A 9,238-nucleotide genomic window follows, 5' to 3' on the forward strand; every position below is an offset into this window, starting at 1 on the left:
TGCACGTAACACCATCATGAAACCAAGCAATCTCAATGGATAAACAATATTTGCGTAAAATAAATTAAATAAATATATATATATATATCATAAAATGCTAGATTGTTACATGCATCACTCCTAATTACTTGTTAAGAGATTTCAATATACATGCAAAGACAGTTCAATTTGCACAAGATGCAGGTTTTATTTCCATTTGTATATTAAAATTTATTAATATTGTTATTCAATGGAAACGAAACGGAAATTCATTCTATGGAAAAGAAAATAAACACAACATTTAACGATTGTAATGTATTCCGTTTTTATGGCTTTGTTTTATAATTGATTAAATGCGCCTCTTATAATACACTTTCGATCGCTGATGAACAATTACAATATACACACCGTTTATAGTTATAATCAAATTAATATATGTTTTATAAGTTTTTGAAATATCATTTTTATGTCCCCCACTATAGTAGTGGGGGACATATTGTTTTTGCCCTGTCTGTTGGTCTGTCTGTCTGTCTGTCTGTCTGTTTGCGCCAACTTTAACATTTTGCAATAACTTTTGCTATATTGAAGATAGCAACTTCATATTTGGCATGCATGTGTATCTCATGAAGCTGCACATTTTGAGTGGTGAAAGGTCAAGGTCATCCTTCAAGGTCAGAGGTCAAATATATGTGGCCAAAATCGCTCATTTTATGAATACTTTTGCAATATTGAAGATAGCAACTTGATATTTGGCATGCATGTGCATCTCATGGAGCTGCTCATTTTGAGTGGTGAAAGGTCAAGGTCATCCTTCAAGGTCAGAGGTCAGATATATGTGGCACAAATCGCTTATTTTATGAATACTTTTGCAATATTGAAGATACAGTACAGCCAAAGCGGAACAAACGTATTTCGCGATCCGCGGCGGCAAGGCGAAACGAGTCGATGCCGCTTCAGTCGTTGAAGCCGCGTCAGTATGCGGCGGCAAGTCGCATTTCGCCGCGAAACTTCGCATCTGTCCGCCGAGGCATGCAGCGGTCCGCGACATGATGCCGAGTCGATGCGATCATGAAATAATTTTTTTTTAATTATTAGTTACATGTAGTTAACAAATTTTGAAAGAACAATTATAATAATAATTAAAATCATAATAAATTTATTGTGCACGGATTGTATTAGCATATACATGTAAGCATAGTAAATGTGTCTGGCCAATTATTAAGTTTGTTTCCCGCCCGTAGCGTATGTATTTCACACATAAACAAGGTCACGTAATTATGTTTTCGCACATACAAGTGGTCAAGGCTCCAGCATATGGTGGATTTATAAATTAATTGCATGTTGATTCCGCTATTATATTTTAGCTGAGAAAATTAGCAGTTTGAAGCCACATCAATAATCAAGACGGTGACGACGTATTTGTAGTTTTGTTAATTATCAGCTTATTATAACTATTGTTTGAATATGCGTATATAAACACGTTTTATTTTGTTCATATTATACAGTTAATATCGCTACTTATTACCCGATAATCCCGTATATTCCAGTGTTAAAGCAAATGCTGGTAAATATTTACGATACACAAACATTCTCGATATTTCCTTAAGTATCAAATACATTTTGGCATTTGTTACTATTTATAGAGATGATGAAATAACGTCTAATCGGGGCGTTTTTTTTCTCCACTGAACACACGATTTACGCCTGACGTGATGTTCATGTATTTATACAACACAAAATACACCCAAACTTTCCAAACGACGTTCTACATGTCTGCATAATTTTCGCGCGCTTTTTATGAAACAAAGGATATTTTAGCACTGTTTATTTGACGCTAGAATTTGCCAAAGGACGGGTTAGCATTAAAATTCGGAAGTGTGTTTCGGATTACAAATTTAATAATGATAATCGAACAAAACATAAACAGTTGCGCGTAATTAATTCTACGCTACACATACATGTATGTACATGTAGGTGGATATCTTTTCACTCGACCCGCCGCGTACGTATGCGGCGGATTTACTCCGCGAAAGTACGCGAGGTTAATACAGACACGGCGTCGTTGCGCGGAACGATGCCGAGTGCCACGGCGATACGCCGCGTGAACACACGATTCGGCCGCCGCGGACTAATAATCTGGCCGTGGCGTAGCCGCGGATTATGTTTGTGCCGCTTTGGCTGTACTGTAGCAACTTGATATTTGGCATGCATGTGTATCTCATGGAGCTGCACATTTTGAGTGGTGAAAGGTCAAGGTCAAGGTCATCCTTCACAAGGTCAAGGTCATCTTACAATGTCAAACATCATATAGGGGACATTGGTGTTTCACAAACACATCTTGTTTAAAGTCTTACTTTACAAAAGAATATGGCTAATTTATTGTTTTGTTGTGTGGTATTGTCAGTATTTAGTCTTTCGACCACGTTTACTCTCATGCTAATAAGTAATTTGTATTTTATAAAGAGGAAATTATATATATGAATATACATTTATTGGTACAAACTATGATATATTTGCACTATTGTTTAAGAGTTGTAGTGTTTATTTCGGATTTTTTATCGTTTAATTGACTAAACAAAAGCCCTTTATACATGTTTTACGTGACTGTAACTAGTGTTTCTGCCAACCAGTCAGTGCGCATGCGCGGAAAATCCCAAATGTAAACAATAACAATTAACTCGTCTATTAATAAAAATCTTCCAACAAAACGTCTTCTTAAAAAAAGGATAGTTCGACTATGTATGTATAGATATTGACAAGGTAAATCACTCGCTACTTTCTAAAGCAACGGAAGTGCATCATTAATAATTAAATCGCTGTCATCCCGCTCCCTTATTGATATGCGGGCGCAGGCCGGGAACCTCGCTCTTTATACATAATAACAGCCACTAAACAACACTGTGGGCGCCAGATTTGATTTTTGATGTGCTGATTTTTTTCTGGAAATCTCCATGGCAAACGAATTGGTAAGGAATGATTCATGTGTATGCAATTTACAATATCTTTTGTTGATTGCCCCATTAATTGTGAGAAACAATAGTTACAAGGATTTATCACATATCCTATGGATGTTTCTGTTGAAACTGAAAGTAAATAGAGAAAGAGCGAGGTTCCCGGCCTGCTCGCGCATTTCAATAAGTGAGACATAAGTTGACAGCGATTTAATAACGCATAATGACGCACTTCCGTTGCTTTAGAAAATGACAAGTGATTTACCTTGTCAATATCTATGTACCAGGGTTGGCATATTGACCGGTCAATTGAGTATTGACCAGGCCGGTGGTCAATACCAGGTTAAAACAGGTCAATACTGGTCGATTTAAAATTTTAGCATTTAAACATCACAAAGGAAGACTTTAAGCTACATGTATTCTATATTAAATCAATAATTATTCTGTAATTGATAAACTTTGTTTAGTTATTAATTGTAAAAAAAAATCTTAAAAGTTGTGAAAAAGTAACTTACTTATTATTATGGAAACGGCCTCAAATACATAAGGTTTATAAAGACAATATCTTTATCTCAGTGTATCACATCTGTAACTAAAGTATTATTACTATTGTAGTTACCATAGTATTTCACTGATCTACATTGTATTGATGTATCTATTTGATAAGCAGATGGACAAACAGAACTCATGTGTTTTCTAGTGTCATAAATCTGGCCCCTAAGCCTAAATTGGTAATAAAATGCATGCTGTGTTATTTCTCTGAGTTTGACAATGAAGCAAATCTGCCCTTAGGCTACAGTACACTCCACGCGTTTTCCTCAAAAAACGCGCTAACGCCGCGTTTTTTTTCCTGCTAGCGAGTGTAAACGCAGAGTTTGTTAGCGAGGTAAAACGCAGCGCTCCGCCGAGTTCGCTATACCCGTGGCGTGTATTACTTTTGCCTAGTCGGTAAATGCAGACAATTTCCGTTCTTATCAGCGACCGCTGCGCAACACCCCGTTAGCAGTGTGCTACTGGGCATGCCAAAAAAATGAAAAACATTGTCCTTAAAAATTGTTTAAATACTGTGGCTTATAAAAATAGAGATAATTGTATAAACAATTCATATATGTTTTTATTCACAGGTACGTCGATAATATGAATGAATATGAATGCTTCCAATATACTGTCATCATATATATTTCCCGACAAAAGCGCGCGAAAATATGATGCAATGTACAAGTTAAAGGTTTATGCGTGTGTATTGATTTTTTGATACAAACTTTGTAGTGCAGAGAACACTGAATTCTGTTGATTTCGGTTAACAGTTTCTTTGGTATTTTTTAACACAATTATATCTCGAATAATTTATATTTCCTCCAAATTAATTTCAATTCACATATCTTTATCGTTACGGTATTTTAGTATAGTAATTATTGAAACAGTTATTGTATTGTATACTGATTAAAGAGAACATCTGGACGGAACTGGATAAAGTGTTTGGCGTTATGTGTTGTTTAAACAAAATGGATTAACATGTGTAAATGTCACTCTGCCGATTTGGTCCATAATTACTGGTAAACATTGTTTTGAATGTCGACGCAACTAGAATACAACTGTGAATATTTAAGGCAACATCAACTCAATAGTTACCACCTTCTTTTAACAATCAATGGAATAACCTACAGTACAGCCAAAGCGGCACAAACATAATCCGCGGCTACGCCACGGCCAGATTATTAGTCCGCGGCGGCCGAATCGTGTGTTCACGCGGCGTATCGCCGTGGCACTCGGCATCGATCCGCGCAACGACGCCGAGTCTGTATTAACCTCGCGTACTTTCGCGGAGTAAATCCGCCGCATACGTACGCGGCGGATCGAGTGAAAAGATATCCACCTACATGTACATACATGCATGTGTAGCGTAGAATTAATTACGCGCAACTGTATATGTTTCGTTCAATTATCATTATTAAATTTGTAATCCGTAACACACTTCCGAATTTTAATGCTTACGCGTCCTTTGGCAAATTCTAGCGTCAAATAAACAGTGCTAAAATATCCTTTGTTTCATAAAAAGCGCGCGAAAATTATGCAGACATGTAGAACGTCGCTTGGAAAGTTTGGGTGTATTTTGTGTTTTATAAATACATGAACATCACGTCAGGCGTTAATCGCGTGTTCAGTGGAGAAAAAAAACGCCCCGATTAGACGTTATTTCATCATCTCTATAAATAGTAACAAATGCCAAAATGTATTTGATACTTAAGGAAATATCGAGAATGTTTGTGTATCGTAAATATTTACCAGCATTTGCTTTAAAACTGGAATATACGGGATTATCGGGTAATTAGTAGAGATATTAACTGTATAATATGAACAAAATAAACGTGTTTATATAAGCATATTCAAACAATAGTTATAATAAGCTGATAATTAACAAAACTACATATACGTCGTCACCGTCTTGATTATTGATGTGGCTTCAAACTGCTAATTTTCTCAGCTAAAATATAATAGCGGAATCAACATGCAATTAATTTATAAATCCACCATAATATTGCTGGAGCCTTGACCACTTGTATGTGCGAAAACATAATTACGTGACCTTGTTTATGTGTGAAATACATACGCTACGGGCGGGAAACAAACTTAATAATTGGCCAGACACATTAACTATGCTTACATGTATATGCTAATACAATTCGCGCACAATAAATTTATTATGATTTTAATTATTATTATAATTGTTCTTTCAAAATTTGTTAACTACATGTAACTAATAATTAAAAAAAATCATGATCGCATCGACTCGGCATCATGTCGCGGACCGCGGCATGCCTCGGCGGACAGATGCGAAGTTTCGCGGCGAAATGCGACTTGCCGCCGCATACTGACGCGGCTTCGACGACTGACGCGGCATCGACTCGTTTCGCCTTGCCGCCGCGGATCGCGAAAAACGTTTGTTCCGCTTTGGCTGTACTGTACCTACAAAGATAAAATAAATGCATTAGTGAGCAGAGAATTGACTTTGTTCCGACAATTAAAACCATTCGGTTTTTTTTATGCATTGTTGAACGTGTTACTAGAGTAAGTTATGCGTTCAGACAGGAAGCGGCTTTCCTTTGATAACGTCAGACTGTCAATTCACACATATTTCCGAGACTTTTAATAGGGTCCTCGGTCATTTGTTTACATGTTCAGTATAGAAAAACCACCTGCGTACATGAAAACTTTGAATTAAATTATCAAAATAAAAACAATGTTGCAAACTGTGATTATATTAATTGGTAAGTATGAGTTTTAAGACGACGATTTGTTTGTCATAAATCAACGAGTTTTCTATACAACTACGTCTACAACCACGTGGGGAACGATCTATCTTGGTTGTTATTTAATGGTATATTATATATTCATATAAATAAATATATATATATATACTTGTAATAAATGTAATTTTATGTGAAAATCAGGAAGTCAAACAAAGTTAAATTGATCGTAATCTCGTTAAACACGGAGTTTCGTCGCGTTGCCAACGCCGAGGGCCTCCGCGTCGGCTTATCAATTTTGCCGATCGTTCAAAGCGGTGTCCAAAATCATGCAAACGCCGCGTATCGCGAAATTTCCTTAATCTCCGTGGCGTTACTGCACGCGGCGTATGGAGGGAAATTGGGGATACGCGTGGAGTGTACTGTATTTCATATCACTCAAACAAAAGGAGATATAACTTGCTTTTAATTTAATAGTAACATCTAACTTGTCTCTTTTCTGTATTAAGAAGTTTTTTTCTCCTTTCATATTTATAAGTTCAATTGGTCTTCAAATGAATAAGCAATCAAAGTTCTTGATTGTGCCAAAAAATATGTTTTTACAATTGTAGGTGTACTCAAGACTCTTCAATTATTTAGTTATTTTAATAATTATTTTTTTTTTTTATATTGATGGAAAATAAAATATTGTTTCACTATTTTGTTTAAAAAGAATTCAAAGAAATCTAGGCAAGAATACATGACAGGTAAGGGTCGTGTCAAAAAGGTGCCATTTAAAGCCCTATTATCAGTTTTTGGTGCCCCAACCTATTTAAATCTCAAAAACATTGAATATACTTTTGCTAGTGCACATCAATATTGTCATATTGTCATTCTTGTTGAATCAAGCACAGTATTATCTGAACATTCGTTATAAAAAAAAATAAAGTTTAATCGACCAGAAAAATCCAATTGGCCAACTGCAACTATGACTAATTTGCAAAATTTTGAGAGATTGGCCAACAAATTGCATGAACATCATTCATAAAATAGTGGGCATTAATAGCTAAAGACATTATTGGCAACATGTCTGTTTAATTTGTATTATCAATCTTGTTTAATTAAGCTTGGGATATTAATCAAAATTGGGGGTAAAGTTCAATCAACCAGTATTGACCAGTAATGACCACTTCAAGAGTATTGAACGGGGCGGTTTTAACCGGTAAAAACCACTAGTTAAAACCTGGGGCGGTCGATTGGTGCCAACCCAGCTATGTACATAGTCGAACTATCTTTTTTTTTAAGAAGACGTTTTGTCAGAAGATTTTTATTAATTTAGTATATGTATGTATTCAGTGTTTTTTTTCACTTATATGGGAATGGTGGCGGGGCCCGTCCAAAGGGGAAAAACGCGTCGTTTTTTAGGAAAAGGGGAAAATTACAAATTCAGTCTTTTTTATGTAATGATATTTATCATATGAATACACATGTATGTATGAATGCAATATTCACAGCTGAATGTCTCTGTCCTTTTTCTTAAATACATATCAATGATTGTTTCAACATTAGTTTCAGACAGTTCAGCCGTCATGCACAGTCTCAGTTTTCCTAGCCAATTTCAGTCTAATTGGAATTTTTTTAATCGATAAAATGGCAAATTTGAGCATTTTTAACCAGGTTTTCCGAAGGAAAAAACTGGTTATTAGATTGGCGAATGCGGGCGGGCTGGCTGGCTGGCGGGCTGGCTGGCTGGCTGGCTGGCTGGCGGAATAAGCTTGTCCGGGCCATAACTATGTCGTTCATTGTCAGATTTTTAAATCATTTGGCACATTTGTTCACCATCATTGGACGGTGTGTCGCGCGAAATAATTACGTCGATATCACCAAGGTCAAGGTCACACTTTGAGTTCAAAGGTCAAAAATGGCCATAAATGAGCTTGTCCGAGCCATAACTATGTCGTTCATCGTCAGATTTTAAAATCATTTGGCACATTTGTTCACCATCATTGGACGGTGTGTCGCGCGAAATAATTACGTCTATATCTTCAAGGTCAAGGTCACACTTTGAGTTCAAAGGTCAAAAATGGCCATAAATGAGCTTGTCCTGGCCATAACTATGTCATTCATTGTGAGATTTTAAAATCATTTGGCACATTTGTTCACCATCATGGGACGGTGTGTCCCACGAAAGAATCACGTCAATATCTCCAATGTCAAGGTCGCCACGACTAAAAATAGATTTAAAAAAAAAAAAAAAAACTTACAAAGGGGGTTAATTTATTTTTGTCATTTCAAAAGTTCAGTGTGAGTTTTCTCCCTTTATCAGATTTTTTTTTCACAATGAAAACCTGGTTTTGTGACAATTTTGTCCCTTGTTTATCAATAAAATGGAGCAAATTGGAATGTTTTTATCAACAAATGTCGACACAATATAGATACATCAGGCCTTTCCCTGGCCATTTTGGGAAAAAATGAGATTCTATCATTCATGTGAAAAGTGACCACTGATTTGGGAAAAACTAATTTAACTCTTTATGATAATTCAAAATCATTATAATATTATATTTATATACTTTGTAAGTTGTTTATGAAAAAAAATATGAGATAATTGTATCATAAGACAGTTCTTTCTGAAAAAAAAAATTTTTTATTTTGTTTTTTTAAAACTTCTGGAGGAGATTTTTTCTACAAAATAGGGGGAAAATGATTATGATCGGATACTGTCCAGACAAAGAAAACACGGTGTCATAAAGCCAGCTGAGGACCTATACTTGGGGCTCTGCATAAACCACATGTGGTCATTAAACACACTTTATGATAACTCTATGTCATCTCTTGTCATACTGAGCAGTCATTTAAGCCAAATTTTTGATGCCGAAATAATTGAATATACAGTTGCTTTATAAAACACGTTGACACCTTAAATAAACATTCAATTAAATTAAATGCAATATTTTTCATTTGATTGTTTGCTTCAGTCTTAAAATCATGTAAGCTTTTGTATTCTGGTGTTTAATTGCCCCTTTGTTTTGCATAATTCGATTATCTCGTTTTGATCAAATATTGTCCAATTTTAACTGA

The 9,238-nt window shown here is 35.6% G+C and overlaps 1 long non-coding RNA gene across 1 annotated transcript; it reads left to right on the forward strand.

Moving 5' to 3' along the window:
* Window positions 1-7,547: 7,547 nt before the first annotated feature.
* On the forward strand, window positions 7,548-8,425 carry LOC127864872 (uncharacterized). Its single transcript, XR_008042332.1, has 2 exons — window positions 7,548-8,045; window positions 8,208-8,425. It is a non-coding gene; the product is annotated as an uncharacterized LOC127864872 (long non-coding RNA).
* Window positions 8,426-9,238: the final 813 nt, after the last annotated feature.

Source organism: Dreissena polymorpha, chromosome 1 (assembly GCF_020536995.1).
Source record: "Dreissena polymorpha isolate Duluth1 chromosome 1, UMN_Dpol_1.0, whole genome shotgun sequence".
Classification (NCBI taxonomy): domain Eukaryota; kingdom Metazoa; phylum Mollusca; class Bivalvia; order Myida; family Dreissenidae; genus Dreissena; species Dreissena polymorpha.